The sequence below is a fragment of the Salarias fasciatus genome, chromosome 14, assembly GCF_902148845.1.
Source record: "Salarias fasciatus chromosome 14, fSalaFa1.1, whole genome shotgun sequence".
Taxonomy (NCBI): Eukaryota; Metazoa; Chordata; class Actinopteri; order Blenniiformes; family Blenniidae; genus Salarias; species Salarias fasciatus.
This window is the reverse complement of record NC_043758.1, coordinates 33,100,275-33,118,138: the sequence shown is the minus strand read 5'-3', so window position 1 is coordinate 33,118,138 and position 17,864 is coordinate 33,100,275. Positions and strand designations below refer to the sequence as shown.

Here is a 17,864-nt window from a genome sequence, read left to right as displayed (position 1 = left end):
AGACGATTAGTAGATTTAATTTAGATCACATTCATATAATTTGCCATTGTAGAACCTCAGTAATTTTATAAATGCATAAATATGTCAAACATTTGCTCATTTCAGAAGGTTCGATTTGCTTCTTTCTTTGTGTTTTCACGTATGGCTTGTCTAAAACAAGACTTATGGATCATGTATTTGAATACGTAATTAGAAAATCTGGGGGGAAAACTGCTGGTCCTTCTATTCTCATGACGGTTTCTTTTATTGCTTGTCTCTGAAGTGCTGGAAACAAGTCATCCGGGTTTATAATGTCTGCTGACTGAACAGATGTGTCATTGCAGGGCTTCAGTATCCTGTTGTCTTCAACACTTCTTTATTATCCCCCGCTCTGATTTATGCTCCTTTCAGGTGAAGTCTGATGATGTCCCATTTCCTGGTCCGACAACCCCTGGCTGAGCTCGTATTTACAACCAGCCACAGCTATAATTATCTCCTATGGATACAACAGGGACCCACAGGAAGAAAGGCCAAAAATTCCTCCGTTAATCACAATGAACTCATAAAGCCACCAGTAAATCCAGTCATAAACAGTGAGGAAATATACTGTTGCCTCAAGAGGGAGAACTGGGGCTAAAACACATGCAGCGCCAGCAGAGCTGCACTTTGGCAATGAGTAACTGCATCGCAAAGATGGATAATCGCCGTCTTCAGAAATAAAGTTTCCATGGGGTGCTTTAAAATTTGTAGGGACACATGAGAGAAATCCATTCCTCTGTATACCCGGTGAATACAATATCCGATGCGGTCGATTTTTAACAGTACGGAAATCAACAAGAGCTCTACGCGTGCAGACTGCCAAACCCTTCCGAGCAGCGGCGCGGACCACAGTGAATATTTTTTCTCGTTAAATCGCTAGGGAGTCCGCCGAAGGACATCAACGCACAATACATACATGGATAGAGGAAGCGGTGCAGACTAGAGGTGGAAGACTATTAAGATTAACAATGTTTTTCTTCCCCCCCATCTTTCACGGCAAGCGGCACACAACGTCCTGAAAGCAGTGCATTACTGGAGAAGGGCGATTCCAATCTATTGTTATATCCTTTCACTCAAACGCCGCCTTTGCCGACGACATCAAATCATATAAAAAAAACAAAACAAAGTAACAACCTTTTGAAGTTACTGAGTGCCCATCATCTTTCATTTCCTTCTGGCCACATCAGCAAGATCCACTCTATAGAGATTTAAACTTGGGGGATTTGAAGATGACAGATTGATTTACTAATACACTTTGACAGAGAGGACTGGCAACCTTGTCATCGGTACCTTGAGAAGCACCTGTGTCCTTGCGCACCCCGGGGCGATGCTCCACTTCATTTATCAGTGCTTAGATTACCAGTTGTGGCAGCAATGGTATGATATTTTTTGAAATAGCAAACACAATTTACTGTGTGACAACACTAGTTAAAGTTTAATCTTAAGTTGGGGGGACGTGTGGGCGTTGTGTGTGCTCATGAATATGTACCGGGCTAAACCTCACCCACTACAGAGCTGAAACAATGCTGGCAGGGGCTGGCTGGTTGAAAGGCTGCAGCCCCTCTCTTCCACCCTCCCTCTGCCCTTCTCTGAGCTCAGCGCTCCCAAGTCATATCGAACCAAATAAACAGCGGCTCACGCAAATGGAAACCAGAGGAATCGGCATAATTACACAGCCACAGAGCCCAAATCCCCACTGTGAAGGACTGGGGGCGCCCACTGGGACCCCTTTCACTCAAGGACTGCATGAGTCCTCGGCTGAACGCAGAGCAGAGCTGTAATTACAGAGTACACAGCAAAGAGGGGCAAAGCCATGGAGGAGCAGAGTTGTATACATACCAAGAGGCATTAGGAAGGGAGAATTTAGTCGGGTTACGAGAGCCAGTCGTGCAGAGAGAGGAGATAGGCGAAGCAGTGGAGATGTGAAGCAGGCGGGACAGAAAAAAAAAAAAAAACCCGAGAAAAAGACGGAGTTTTGGGGAGATTGGAAGGTATGCTTTGAGACTGAAGCTGGCCGACATTACTGCTGCTGCTGCTGCTGCTGCTTTGTTCTAATGCTGACAAGAGGTTGACGGCAGGGACAGTCACGCTTTAATACACCTGAGGCTAAACCATGCCTCAAGTTGCCAGTGGAAAGAGAAAACCATTTTCTGGAGGGAAACGCAATGGGACAAGGAAACAAACAAAGCAGGAAGTACATCCAAGCTGGCAGAACATTAAAAAAAATTGAAAAAACGAGAGGTTTGATTCACACCAGGTGAGCTGACTTGGATCAGGGGGGACATAAGGGGCACTATTAAAACAGCTGCTGTACCGTCTGGCCCTGCACTGATAGCAAGGGACTCCCAAGCCTCGGCGCAGAGAGCTGTGCACGGAGCGTCGACTGCAATAAGAACTGGCCTGTCAGGCAGCGCAGGGAAGCATGTGCTCTCTGTTGTTTGCATATGGCCAATGGACATTGTGCAAGAGGAGCCGCACCAGACAAACAACTGCTTGCAGTCAAATTGCTCCGGTGTGTGAACGACGACCAAGGAAAGACAAAACCGGAGGCGAGTCTCCGCTGCCAAATGTTCTGATATTTAAAAACCAAATGTTTTCCCTTTCAAACAACAGTTTCTCACACCGATTTGAAGAACTTCAATATTTGAGGGTTCCATGAAATAATGTATGCTGATTGATTCTGGATATAGATCCATATGGATGGAGATATAGATACAAGTGATCTGGTATCTTCCAGAAAGTTTGGGTCCGGTTTTAGTGCAGAGTCGACACCTCGAAAATCTGCATATGCATTACAATGGAGGGGGAAAGGCACAGAAATTGAACCTAACATCACTGATTGCCCTCATTTTTAATGTGAGTAATCATTCAACATCATTTTAAAGCTAAAATGAAAGGACTGCAAGATGTGAAAAACATTTTGGGGCAATTATTTGGGAATTTGGGAGATAAATCACAGATTACTTCATCCACAAAGAATAAAAATGAATTTTTCATTCATTGGGTCTAAATTAAATGTCCCTTTTTCTGTTCTTAAGGGAAAAGAAAAACAGAAGCTTTTAAAACTAATGTACATTGATCCATTCCAGTTTTTTTTTCTTTTTACTAATCATTGTTTAGTCTGACTCTGCTCTGAAGCAATAACAATGCCATAAAACACACTTGAAAACCAGGGCGCCGTCTCCTTAAGACTCGGAAGCCTCTTTTCCATAAAACAACTGCTATTTGGCAACTCAGCTCACAGTTGCTGTGTATTGCTATTGTCTCTCTTTTTGTGGCTGAACTGGCCAACGACCAACAAAAGACAAGCATTGGCTCATTTAGCAGTCCTTGTCCAACGCTCATCCAAAGAAATCCATTTGCGGCTGAGTCAAATAAAGTTCAGAATAATTCACCTCAAACTGCTGCAAAGTGGGGAAGGCAAAGATCAAACAGAGCTGAATACATATTTTAGCAGAAGCACTCATTAATGTCTACTATTTAAAGCTGCAGCAGGAAACTTGGCGCGGTGTCAGTCCCGAAAGGCAGCGAGAAGTCACTGTTTGAAGACTTCAAAACTTCCCAAAATGCTTAATGTGATGTTATTAAATTGCATTATTCTTGAACTGCAAAAAGTTGCACTCTCAGGGCTTTTGAAAGTAAGAGACGATGAGGAGTTGCTGTGCCTACTCCAGCCCCTTTTCTGAAAACAGGGGAAGATTTTTTTTCTCTTTGGTCCGGCGTCCACACAAAAGCCGAATTCAGGCAAATAGGTCAAGTCTAACTTCCAGTACTGCAGCACTTCACACGTATTTTGGTATCAGCTCCCCGCCAAGTGCAGCTTTAAAGCTTATCACATGAAGAGACATCATCTCCTCCTGCTTGATGTGCTTAGGTTACTCCACTGTCACTTAAGTGGGATGCTGATAGATAAAACATGGCCTGAGCCACTTGGGATAATGACTGTTTAATGTAGACCCAGTTCCCACGGCAGTGGCACAGGCTTCTGCGCTCCCCCGATTCATGACCACACATGGGGTGTTTAGGGGGAATCGAGCTCTACTGTTTCAAACACATAAAACCCTCCCATTAGTTGCTTGTTTATCCTCTTGGTGGAACCTTTTTTAATCCTTATTTTGTTGCAAGTGAGTAATTTAGAGCTCACGCAGTGGTATTTTGCTTATGTTATCTAAACAGAGCAAGAAAAAAAAAGGAGAAAACGTGTGTTTAGTAGGTTGTTTTTTGTGTTGCAACAATGATTTTTGGCAGCAACGTATCAATTTCAAACGGGGGCACACTTGTGAGGAATATGCATTTGTGGGATGAAGATCGGAACTTGCCAAATCTTCCTTGCCAATGCTAATAAGCTTATTCAGCTGTTCACACTTGATTTAAGCTTCAGGTTCCCATGACCTGCCAACAGTCCTGACCTCTACTCCGTCAGACACCTGTGGGATCAGCTTGGCCGAGACCAACACAAGCGACCGTGCCGGCTGACAGGTTGGGCCGCCGTCCATCACCGACGCCGGAGCAAAGCTGGTGATCAGCCTGAGGAGGAGGTGCCAGACTGGAAAAGAGGCTTCCACAGGCGAGCGAGGCTCTTGTTATAAATAGTTAAATTGCCATTATGCCCTGTTTCTTCGGGCTTCCATTATGCGATCCACAACATAAGCAGTAATAGAGGAATAAGCCCTGTTTTCTTTGGCAATGGAAGATAGGATGTGGCTGCAGTCCATACACCCAGCTCTGCTTCTCATCCCACAAATGCAAGTAGCCTACAAATCTGGAGCTTCTGAAAAGGGAAGTAAACACACTGTCCAATATTATAAGATTTATTGCCAAGACACACTGTTAAAACAAAAAAAAAAAAAAAAAAACAAGCCACTGAATCTAAATTTAATTCTCTTTTGGGCTATGTTTAACAATGGGAAGTCACTTAGCTTCCCTTTTTTTTTTTTTAATCAGTTTTGGTTCCACTAACTGGAAGTTAGTGTGTGACTTTGCTGGCAGACAGAAGCAGAGGGGGCTCTTCATTCGGGAGCAGCAACCATATTTAGCTTTCAATTTGTTGGACATAGCCATTCAACTTTTCGACAAGGGGTTTTATGTGTTCAGAGAATTTGTTTTAATCTACACTCAGGCACTATTTGATGGCGCTTCAGCGGCGTCTCTGGGGTAAACAGCGGTGTACCTGCCAAAGCAGCTCTCTTTACCCCCTGTCTCTCCAAGCAAACATTCGACTGCAGAGGCAAGTGAAACCTCACTGGAACAGATGGTTAGTAGACCTGTTCCTAATTTTCCACTATCTGGTTCAAATTTGAAAAGCGCTTTTGTACAACGCGCTCGTTCATTGAGGACAATGTAACAGCTGCTGCGCTGTAAATGTTAATGATTATCGGGAATATTTATTATGTTAGGCGACTTTCCAATCTGGGAAGGCTCCATGAGAGGCGCTGTGCATTTCATTTCAACTTATTTGCAACGGTTGTTTGTTTGGGGGAGCGAGGGAGAGGCATAATGACCGAGCTCGTGTGTTTTCCACGGAGGCTGCGAAATTACAACTTTCAGGTTGGCAGCGCGTAGCATTCGGCTACTCAGCTACGCGCACCGATTCTCACCTAATACAGCAGCAGCCGTCGTTTCTGAGGCAACGCGAGGTTCAGTGCACAAGCCCACACACACAAACTCACACGTAGATGCCCCTCGAGCAGCTTTGAGGCGTTTCAAATGTCAAGAGGATGCATCAGTTCGCCTGCTACAGAGCTTCTCATCTGAGCTCAACAGGATAATGATTCACCCTTGAATGAAACACTGGAAAACACCACTGCTCCATTTTGTTATCTGATGATTTCAAAGAACCAAATCGAGATGACACATCGGAGAGCATTATGTCCTTCCTAACAACCTCTCAGTATTCCTACAGAATGCATTATATACTTATATAACGTACAGTGGCGAGCAGCGCCTCTGGAATTCCTGTAATTAATATTTTTTTCAAGTAAAATAGAAAGTGTGCTCAAAGCACTCTGGGATTTTAGCTGTCTTTGACATTGGCAATGACAAATAACGCTGGGCCAAAAATAAGGCTTTTGCCCAACAGAGAGAGTGAAAGAGAGAGTGAGCGAGAGAGAGTGTATGGAGTGTAAACAAAGTATCAGAAAGCTCTGACCCTTCTCTCTCACCCCACGGCTTAACCAAACAAGGCCACCAGGGTTTCGGTTCTACGACACTAAATAAACAGAGCTGACGTTACCGTCGACCGAATGACGGCGTGACATCACCCACTGATACCAGATACCGAGCGGCCGTCGGCAAACAGAAGAGCGGCAGCGGGCGAGGAGGCAGGGGAGGGGCGGCCCCCCCGCCTGGTAAATGAATCACTGTAACCCGTCGTGTCGTGTTTGACTGAAACTTGGGAGCGAAAAACGCTGGGAGTGCATCCAGGTGCAGCAAGTTTCGGGAAAAAAGAGAAAAAAAACAGCAGCATCAGAAATGAAATGTTGTGTTGCGAGCGCAATAACAAACACACAATAATACGCTTTATCAGACGGATCTCAAGCCAACCCGAGGGAGCGTTTACACAGACCAGACAATTAGTCAACAAAGCATCTCATCCACACAACGGATTCACTGCACACAATGAGGCGCGCTGGATGTTTTTCAATAATGCAAAAGTTTCCCTGGGCTTTCAAACAAGGGCAGCTGTTACAAGACTTAATAGGAAAGAGCTGATCAATAAATAAAAAGGGGGCCACGGGCGCACCCGCAAAGTGATGCATTATGGTCTCAGACAAGCGGAACCCCCCAGCGGGCGGAGGCTCGGGGGCGGGGCACGGAGGAGTTAAAAGGGGTGGGGCTGCATAAATGTGATGGGAGAGGATTTTGGGGGAGTTAAGGAGGAGAGTAAGCAGTGAGAGTGACACGCAGCGGGTCAGACGTGCTGAGCAGATTACAGCACTCAGGATATTAAAGCGGAGGCGAGACGGTGCTGCAGGCAACACACCTCCTGTGGAAATTTCAGCATTAGTGCACGGTCGCAAAAAGAGGATGTGTCCACATGCACTTTTGACACAGTCGACAAAACAGCACAATAACGGCACCGCTGCAGGGCCGAGCCTCTCCCGAGGGGCTTGAGGTCCAGGAGCAGTCCTACTGAGGGAGCTGCAGCCACAAATCAACCCTAATGCACTCAATTAATACTGATATGCAAAAGCAGATGCACTGAGGCTCTGCTCAGGTAAATATTAGGTTAGAGATATTTCTACAGGAAATATAGGAATGGTTTTTTTTTTTCCCCCAAGCCTGCCGTCATCCTGGTAATTATCAATTAAAAAAAACAACAAAAAGAGAAAGTTCAGCTAAAACGGATTATGATTGATATTTCAGAATTAAAATAACGACATGAACCATAATGCTAAATCATGTATGTAACTGGGGCTGCAGTTGCAGGCTGAATATAAAGACTGGGGTCCAGTTTTCACACATTCACAGAGCCTGGGCATTTTTCAAAAATCTCAGTTTTCAGTGGCTCAGAGCACCGTGGTTACATAAACACCCAAAATGCAACGAAAGTTTTGCATTTTCCCTTGCAATGGCAAACGACCTTCAGATTAACCAACAGTTTATAAGAGAGATGCTATTTATACAGATGGATTCAAGCAAATCAAACTGACGAAATACACATGAAAGTGGAACTCAGCTGAAAATGAGTACTTGGCGTGAGACAAAGGCAGCGTGTTGCATTTCGAGCGAACCCGGCGAGTTTCACACTTCGTCCGAGAGTTGGCAGTTTTATGGACGGTGGACCATTTTCCAGTGTGGATGGTGAAGCAGCGTGAATCACTGCGAGGGGAGGAGGGGTTTATCGCCACTTGAGATGCAGAACGTTCGGCAGACTGGGGATCTGTGGACTGAAGCTGGCGGCTGGGGGGAGGCTGGGGAGCCTCATTCAAACAAGTGAGCAGATATAAGCTTCATTTGTGTTTAATAGTTGTCAGAATGGATCAATTTTCTGTTTGGATATTCATTTGTTGCAGCTATAATCACCTCTGGTTGGAGCAGCTGCTTCTTTGGCTCGCTTAAGTCAGTTTTAATGCTGTTTTTCAAAAGGAAACCACAAACATCTTCACTGAATATGCATTGGACAATAAAGCACACAGGATTATCTATGAGAATAGTTTTGGAGTGGCGCATATAGGAGGGGGTGGCTCTCTCTCTCTCTCTGCGGCAGCACCACAGCAGCGCCCTATACCTCTGCTAAGCACTCAGCAAATACGGCATGAAATGCATATAAAGTCCTGCCAAAAAGTGCTGAGAAAGAGTCTGGCCCTGGACAACCATGCATGACAAATCCTTCTCTCACACCATCTGTTCCATTGTCCACAAGTAAAGATAAGTCTTGCATGGAGTACAAACACTGAATATTTCCATGTGATTATGCCAAGCACTTGTGTTGGATACATTATAAAACATTAAGATTTCAAAAATCAAACCGCTATTCAACAGAAAACGAATGATCAATTATTGGCTGAGCAGGAAACAGTGCGGGGAGGGGCAGACATGGGAAGTGGGAGCTGCTCAGTGAAAGCAGCATTACTATGGCTGTGAATCCATACACTCCATGCAAGGTGACCTTTAAAAATACTCACTGAGTGTACAGAATATCGTTTTTGGCATCTGACCTGTATTGACCTTTACTGGAGGACTTTTTTTAAAAAAAACACAAAGGCCAGCTGATATATTGCAGGATAGTGGGAGCCTTTCAGAGGATAAACAGGTCCAACAGGAGCACAGCGAGAGGCACTGCTGCATGACCAGTGACTTATTAAAGCCAGAAAAGAGAGCGTGCAATCAATATTTGATTAGAGCCACTTGTGATTATTTCAGATACTTCCACTTTGAGCTATATCAGAGTAGCCTCAGTAGATTTCTTGAAATAAATTGATGTCGTGCATATCATACATTTTTTAAGGATGCGTCGAGAAAAAAAAAAAAAAAAAACGAGGGCTGACTTCAAAGTGCATCTCTAATTGTAGTGGCGACACAAACAGGACAGCAGGGGCAATGTGCACGCAGCTCTGCTCGTATGTTGCACACAGCCATTTTTTCTTCCCAGCATTGCTGGCGCAAGCCATTTATGCAGCAGGCCCATTAACATATAGGAGAGGGAATTCACACTCCAGCTGGAGTGGGCAGTGGGCTGAAGCCCCAGTCTGCTATCAATTAACAAGCACACTTAGTATGTGTCTGAGTCATGATCACCATGGGAGTCGGAAAAACCCTGCGCGTTTGTTCAAAAGTAATGTTGTCACAGCAGCGAGTCCTCCGCCGATTGCTGGGCCTCGCTCGTGTCTGATGGTCCGCTAACTGAGCAATAAAATCAGCTCTCTAGTAGCAGCAGCCGTCACACACTGGAAGGAAGCAGTCGTCTCTGCGCACGTGCGCAGGGAATTAAGTGCAAATAAATACGATTATGAATTTTTACCCTGCAGTCACAACATTTAGGCATGGATTAAAATCCTGATTTCGCCATTGGAGGAATGAATGTGAACAGTTACTTTAAGCTGATAAAGTTGGATATGCTACACTTACTTTATCCTGGAACATGCTATCTTATCTCATTATTATTATTTTTTTTCCTTACACCCACTGGTAATGCATGTACATTTTAATAAGCATTTCTTGCTGCAACTAAACGGTGACAATGGCATGTTTGCCAGAAGCTTTGAGGCTTTTTTTTTTTTTTAATAAAATTTCTTTTCCAGAATAACATCACCCTATATTCTCTGTATCTTTGGCTCTGAAGAGGAGTTTTTGAACAGAGTGACTCAGGAATAACAGAAGCCTCACCGGGACGGTGGCGGAGACGGCTACATGGGAACGCTCAACCCTTCGCCGTGAATGCTGGGATCCGGCCTTTGCCAAGTCTCCCTTTTTCATGTGTGTTTTGATCATGGAGCTCTATGAAACCCAGCGGTTCTCGGCAGAACTCCGAGACCAGGGGCTGAGCCATTTCCTAAACCACGACCACAGGCCATCTTTCCAAGGCGAGCGGGGCTCCATGTTCCACATACATATAACCATCGGAATGCTCGCCACATCGCAGGGCCGCGCTCATATTCTGCTGCATGTGCTTTCCAGCTGTGAAAGTGTATTGTCTTTCCCAGCAGCCCTTCAGCCTCGACACATATACAGTATGCTCTTGGAGTGCTCATGTTTTCACACAGCGTCTTTTCCTACATCAAGCTAGATATTCTGAAATCTCACAACTTGGAATATGAGTCACTTTGACAATATCTGTTAGTCTTTAATGTCGGTCATATATTGAACTTACAGCAAGGACGCAATAATCCGATTTGGGCTCGTTTTACAGGCGGGTAACAATAAAAATGTTCACAGAAGAAGCAATTTAGTGATAGCAATTTCTCTGTACGTTTCATTTTTGTTCTTATGGCATTAATTTTCATGAAAAGCTTTTGGAAAACACATGAAATAACACCACTTAAATGCCTGCACAGTTTGCAGCAGGCCTTTCAAGGGAGAAGTCACTGGCGAGGAGACATGAGTAGTCAACCACAAAGCCACAGCAAGGGGAAAGGGGGCTGGAAACCGAGCGGGGTGGGATACGTTTCTCCAGCCTCTGCTGGTCGTTAGATGTCTAACAGTGTGTATTGACACAGACACCAGAGATACAGAAACCGTTCGGCGGCGGTCTCACTGAGGCACGGGGCGAGGAGGGGGAAAGAAACGCAGAAGCAGTCCTGAAATGTGACTGGCCGAAAGGGAGGGGGGAAAAAATGGAAGCAGTAATCAATCAAAGTAATGAAAAAATGAAGAGCTCTTTGAGTTCCTCTGTTTTTATCTGAGAACGCCACAGCGGGTGGGCTGTGGGAATAAAAAAAACGAGTCAGGAAATAACCACGAGTTTGATTTTCAGTTGTTGTTTGTTGTCTAACAGCAGCAGGTAATGTTTGAAACGGAGAATTCAACTTTTAGTGTGATTTACTAATAGGAACTCCAGATCTGAACCGCCGAGGGTAATACTGAGCAGCAGATGAGACGAGCAAAGGTGAAGGGAGCCGCCTCTGACTGGAGATAATTGTGCGGCTCGCTGCAATTTCTGTGTGGCCAAATTGTAAACTGTGTGACTGCTGTGTGACTGCTCCGCTGACAGCTCGCGCTATTAACTGCAATCAAACCAGCGCCGTAATTATACTCCGTGTTAAAAAGCATTCTGTAGTTAAAAACTTCACAGCGTGCCAATTCGGACTGGAAACGCAGGAGAGGCGCTCGCTCGCTCGCTCGCCGACTCTGTGAAGCGAGCCGGCGAGAATGGAACGGGTTCTGACTCGCACGGCTTTGATGAAACGGAGAAAGAAAGCGTAGCTGACAAATGCTGATGGTATATTACTATTGATCAGAAGCAGGGAAAGTGAAGCAGGCAGTCAAAAAGAAACTCAACAACTTAATTAGGCCATATAGAAATCCCTGTCACTCAACCAATTGAGAAAAGCAATGATTTTTTTTTTTTTTTTTGGGTCTTCTTGACGTGTCAACAAGCTTCTCCCATGAGTCCAGCGTCTCAACCAAACCCGAGCCCTTCTGCCGCTCGGAAGTGGCTCCCTGTAGCTTTTATTTTCATTCAATTACTGGAACGAGAGACTTCGTGGAATCCGGAGCAGGATGGGAAAGCTTCCCATTGCCTCTCCATATTCATGAACTGGGCAGGTCGCACAGCTTTCAGCTGCACCGGAGCGCTTCCATTAAAGATGGAGTCGGATGTTTTTTCTTAATCCTGAAAATGTGAGGGGTTATTATTGCGCTATTAAGTATTTACTATTCAGCGCTGTCGTGGCGCCCGTGCAGCAGCGGTTCAGCGGCGGGGCGTCGGGCTCACAGAGACCGTTTCCACTGCCTCTGATCAGCACTCCACCAAAAACACAATGAATATTCAGCATTTTCATTTCAAAATAAGATGTCAACATGGAATAAAAGACAGTGTGATATGACTGATAACAAGTCAGAAAAACAACTTTTCTGTAAAATTCTTGACTTTCTCTCACCTCTCCTTGACTGACTGAATATCTAAAAGGACATGTTGACCAGCATTTAAAAAAAGAAAAAAGCCTATCAACCCTCAGAAGCATTTGTAGCCTAAACATCCTTGGTTCAAATATGTCACTTATCTTAAATGTTTTTCTCTCTGCAGGTGCTGGTGTCTCCTCCCCCCCCCCCCCCCCCCCCAAAAAAAAAAAAAAAAAAATGTTGAATATTCATTAAACAGATACAAAATATCACAGATGAACAAAGACAGCAATGACAAGTTATTCTGAAAGAGGTTAGCAGCTTTTATTAATGTGGCAAAACTATATATAAATGTGTTTCGTAGCTCCAGATACATTAGTTAATTCTATTTTTCTGTGGGGGAAAAACAGTTTAAAAACAAAGAAAGAAAAACTCCAAAACTCTCGTGGTTATAAAGATCGCAGACCGCTGTTCTGAGTGATAACACGGAAGCCATGTCGAAGCTTTTAGTAGCCACAAATGTTACCCCTGATAAAATCGCCTCCGTAATGCCTCCGTTTTGACATTAACAGCCTTTGAAATCTGCTGACGGGGTTCAGCCCGCTGCTGGAGCCGGCTACGAGGCACCGGGGCCCGTCCACCGGGAGCCCAGACAAAACAGCTGCACGCTGCACGTCCAGGTTTTTCTTCCTCGGGGCGGCGGGAGTATTATTTAGAGCTCTTACCCTGGAGTTGCCCTCCCCGTACTGTGTCTATACCGTGGGCTGCTCATTGTTTGACAGGATTGACAAGCTCCCTGGCAGAGCTGATTAAAAGCTTTAAGGTCAGAGAAGTGGGACAGATATCGAGTGAACACCTGTCTCCTTGCTGTGAGCCAGTCCCCTATTGGGTGTGTCCTCCACTGGTGCCGGATCAATGGCTCCATTAAGGCTCAACCTGGACTCGCTTTATTTTTGTTTGACAGTGCTGCTTTGACTTGCAAAGAGCCTTTCACCTGCCTCTTCCTCCTTTTCTCTCCACGTCTGACCTGCATGGAGACAAAAACTGTTTTTTTTTTCCCTCCACATCATCATAATTCTGCTCAACCAGGAAGATTTACTGAAGTTAAACAAAAAAAAAAGTGTTTCGAAATAAATGCAGAGAGACATCGGACTTCGTTTCATCACATATTTCCACATCCTGGTAGAAAACATCTCTGAAAGGCGGTCAGCCCACTGAAGATTTGCCAAAGGATTATAGATCATTAAAGAGATGTTTGAAGTTCACTTGAAGCCTTTCCAAATAAGTTTAGTCAAAGCAGTGAATTTCCAGTGTCTTCGCCGCGCCGCTTTGTGTCTGGCCGCAGCCCGTGTCTCCGGACTGAGGTCCCACACGCTGGAACAGCTGGTCATGCTCTCTGGAGTCATAATCCAGGAATGGACATTTCAATTTACTGCAGCCCCGAGTTCGGATGATAGCGAATTAAGATACCTGCTCCTGTGGATACCTCACCAATTTCATCCCTTCTGGAAGGCTTTCCACTCCCACAAGTTCACAGAGGAGAGAATGTTCTCCCTCTGACATTGTATCTCACAGTAATCTATGAAATGAAACCTAATACCACAGCTTTAGCCATGGGATGAGACCTCAAAGGTTGGGTGGGTTTTACCAAACGATATCTCCAACCGCGTCCCTCACGCCACTCATCGCTGCTTTCATCTCCGCAGTGCCTCTGTTTTTTTTTGTTTTTTTTTTGTCTTCACAGTTTCTGGTGCTCACCAAGCTGGTTTTTCTCGATGCGATTCAATAGACAAAGTGTTGTCTTCAGTTTCTATCGCAGATACGCAGGTCGCATCTTGTTTTCTGTTTGTTGCACAAACACAAATCGGGTTACGAACTCAACGGATCGCAAAATGTTGCCAACAAAGAAAGCCACACTGGATTCTTGACATATTTAGAGTGCCACAAAAGCACATGATGGGTCCTATAATTTAATGTAATTAGTCAATTGTTAATGCAACTGCCAGTTTCGTTTATTCGAACGGCGCAAATATGAACGCTCCATTTTCAGACATCAAACACAGACGACAACCTCTTTATGCAGCTCTTAACTCCACTCAATGACCGATTACACTGTGCTGCTAATTCTCAGGGCCGCGCCGGCTTTTCATCATGTGGCGTTTCCACATTTAGATATTTGATGTGGCTGTAGAGCAGCAGTAAGGGGAAACAGGCAAGTTCACACTTTTCCAGCAGAGTTTTGGAGTGGGTGTGAAACTGACATTTGGAAAGAGGAGAGAGTGAAGGTGTCGGGGAAGTGCTGTGTCACGTCTCCACTCGCAGCTCTTCTTTTCACCCTTTGTCATGCCTTTTCTTCATAGGAAAAAAAAGCCTTTTTTTTGCGAAGTTTGAAAGGATCGCGGTAAAAATGCAATGCCGTGCGCTGATGAGTGGAATTGCAGAAAGATGCCTGTGAAAAGTGTGAAAAATCACCAGTAATAGCAATGCATATGTGTGCTTTCCAATGTTAATGGCGTATTGTTCTCTGCACATGTGTGTGCAAATTTTATTATAAAAACAGACAACAGCACCCACTAGTGGCCCAACATGAAAACTACATGGATTTCTACATCACTGCGCACACACCCGTCCTTGTCGTGTAAAGATGACCCTTCTCTGGAACCTTTTATTTTCCTGTACTTAATCTCAGTTTAATCACTGGATCCAATAATACTGGGATGGGTTTCTGTTCGCTGAGGATCTTTCCACGCAGGCTGTTCTCTTTTAGGACACACAAAAAAAACCCCATTCCCTGCCACCAGGATTACGAATGCCAGTGTTTTCAGTCACGGTGCATTAGATAGCACACATGCCTGGTGCTGGGAAATGATAACTTGGGCGAAAAATTTTCATCTTCGCTGTGTCCTTCACAGATTACAAGCATAGCCCTGCGCTGCGAGTCCTCCTCGTCTCTTACAATCCCACACTCGCAAGGCTGGAGGAAAACACCAGGGAAGAAATGAGTCTGGACGACTGACAAACACCGTCCCTGCCCTCACAGTGTAGCGTCGTGAATGTATGTTCGAACAGGCCTCGGCATACGGGCAAAACGCAGGCCGGAGCGCAATAAAGGGCGGCGAGCTGTGACAGGCGTATCCCCGGTGGGCACGATCCTGCGTTTAATCCCGTTTGAAGTTATTTATAAATTTATAGCGTGTTGTGCAATATTCTGCCATGCATATCAGCGTGGTAATTACAACTGGTGATAATTTCAAAGTGATGGATATGTTTAGGATAAGAAGAGAAAAACAGGACGACTAATAACATTAATCATTTTATCGTCAGCAACGCGACCTACCTGTGACAGCTACACCGATCCCATCAGGCTATAACGCTCTAATGAAACACGCCAGGGAGGAGAGAGCTTCACTCGTCCACACACAAACGGTGGGAGTAACTAACAAATCTGCAAACATGAGGAGATTTACAGGAATGCACTGACAGAGATGGATCGGGCGAATTAAAAAGAGAATTACAGAGTTTGCTGCCTCGAACCTGTTTCAGTTCTTCATAGCTGGTTGGTCTCTGTCAGACGGATGGTTTCTGACAGTTAGAAGGAAAGAGGAACATGAACCGCCTTTTGAGGGTGTGAAGAATTGGTGGGAAAAAAAAAAGGGTTCAACAATCTATCTGAGCATTTCTCACCATTAACCCAGCCGAGCACGACTCTCACTGTCCTATAGAACTGATTGAAGGAGCTGATGAAACTGTAAAACATCAACACAAGAAGAAATCTGCACATATTTTCTGAAAATGTTTACAGGAAGGCACTCTCGGAGTTGGCTTGTGGACATTAAACATGATTAAAGAGCTTTGGAAAAGTTTTTTTTTTTTTTTTTTTTTTTAAATATATGCATGGCTCTGTGTAACTGTATTAGCACCCTGTCACCGTGTTGGGAAATACTCCGATATATCAGTGAGTGATGAAGGCCAGGGAACTGGTTCCGACTGCCTTCATGCGCCCCGGCGCGGCCGCGGTGTCCGCTCATGTGCTCGGCTGTGACACGGCCGACCCTTCATACATAATAAATGGCTCCGTGTCCGAGGAGCTGGAGATGCTCCAGGCACACACAGCCAGAGTATTTTTTTTTCCTTTTCCATTCTCTGTTTTCACAGGCTTGGATGATGCTTTATACTTTAAATAAGCGGCCACTGCGGCGTCTGTTTACATTTATCATGCTGCCACCGAGGCTGAAAGCGACACTATTTTAAATCGTTTAACATGGGGAGAGAGTAAAAACCTAACCTGCGCTCACTATACTGGACTTTACTCGTGTGCGAACGTCCTTTTATTTGGATAAAAACTGTGGAGAATCAGTCGCTTTCAGAGTTGTTTGTACAATGAGGAAAAAAATATCAGCAGGAGAGCTTATCTGGGGCATCCGATTTCACACCGAAACCACATGAGTTCATTTGAATATCTTATTGCTCCTAATAAAAGTAGATTAAGCAACAAACAAGCTAATAGTGGCTGCATTTAGATGGTTTTTTTTTTGTCCGTCTGGTAATGATCAAAGACATCCTTTTCCTGAGAGGTGGAAACATCGATGGAGTGCAGCAATTAAACAGCACATTGTCTTCCTGCTCCCCAAACGCTCAGTTATTTAACAATTATCACCATAATGTTGGTATAGTTCTGAGATGCAATTTGCTATATGAATACAAATGACTCCTCTCTTCTTTTTTTTTATTATTCCTGTTGTGAGAAGAAAAAAGAAGCATGAATATAAAGAAAAAAAACTGTTAAATATTTATATCCCCGTTCTCAGGCTACGAGCGGATCTCGCTCGGCTGCACTAAAATGAAACTTGTTGTGACCCAGTTAGAAGAATGCCACATGACAAGGCCGCGCCCGCCCTCTATCCGTGAGGCCAGTCAAGCAGAAACCGCCATATCGAGCATGATATTCTGCACGAGGACCCTTATTGACAGTTTGTTAGCGGCAGCCGGGTCTGCGTCCTCCTCCGCCGGACGATTAGGTGGGTGAAGGACGGCCGAGGCGATCCCCGCCCCGTTAACGCGCCGCCGCTCCCCCGCAGGGCGAGCAGGCCCGGACAGGCCGAGGCGACGCTCCCCCTCTTTTCCCACAGCTCAGGCGGATCGACTTTGCTTGGCTGATGAACTGTGACGCCGCACAACTCCAAGGTTGTTTGTGCTCCTCTTTTCTTTTTCTTTTTTTTTCCCCCCTCTGTCCTTAAACCAGACGAGCCGGTCAGGTGCAGCCGGAGTGGGAGTGTGAAACAATGCCGAGCGCCGCTGATGGCTCTCAACCTTTCATATCAGCTGGCTGGATTGTGGCCGTGACACACTCCAGTGAACACCTGAAACATCCCCTCTGTCAGGATGTAGGAGTCGCCGGTCTCACAGCCGGCTGCTTGTGTTTCAATGCGAGAGGAAGAGCGTAAACATCGTCCACGAGCCTGTCCGGACAAGATCCGCCTTGCGCAACTTAAAAGGAAGCCGGCCCGTGATTGGAGGAGATAGAGCACGCTGGAAAAGTCGAAAATAAACAAAGATTTTCAGAAAGAGATGAGATGAGGAGGTGTGTGGGAGGATTATTCTTTTAAAATGATCATTCAGATCACTTCCGTCTCAGCTGGAGGGCCCATCGCCACCCCTTGATGGGTCTAAAAGCACGCCGCGGCGCTTTACACCGCTGCTGTCGTGATAATTCTCCCGTCTTGACAGAGAGGCATTAGAAAGGGTCCCGTGTGCGGGGAAAAGTTGTTAGTTTGTGCTGCTCTTTCAACTGACTGAGAAACAGTACAGTAACTCATGTCACCGTGCTAGAAAAAAAAAAAAAA

The 17,864-nt window shown here is 45.1% G+C and overlaps 1 protein-coding gene across 5 annotated transcripts in view; it reads right to left on the bottom strand.

Annotated features, from left to right (window-relative positions):
* nectin1b (nectin cell adhesion molecule 1b) overlaps positions 1–17,864 on the bottom strand; it is a 183,021-nt gene that overhangs the window by 130,889 nt on the left and 34,268 nt on the right. The gene's annotated exons all lie outside the window — the stretch shown is intronic.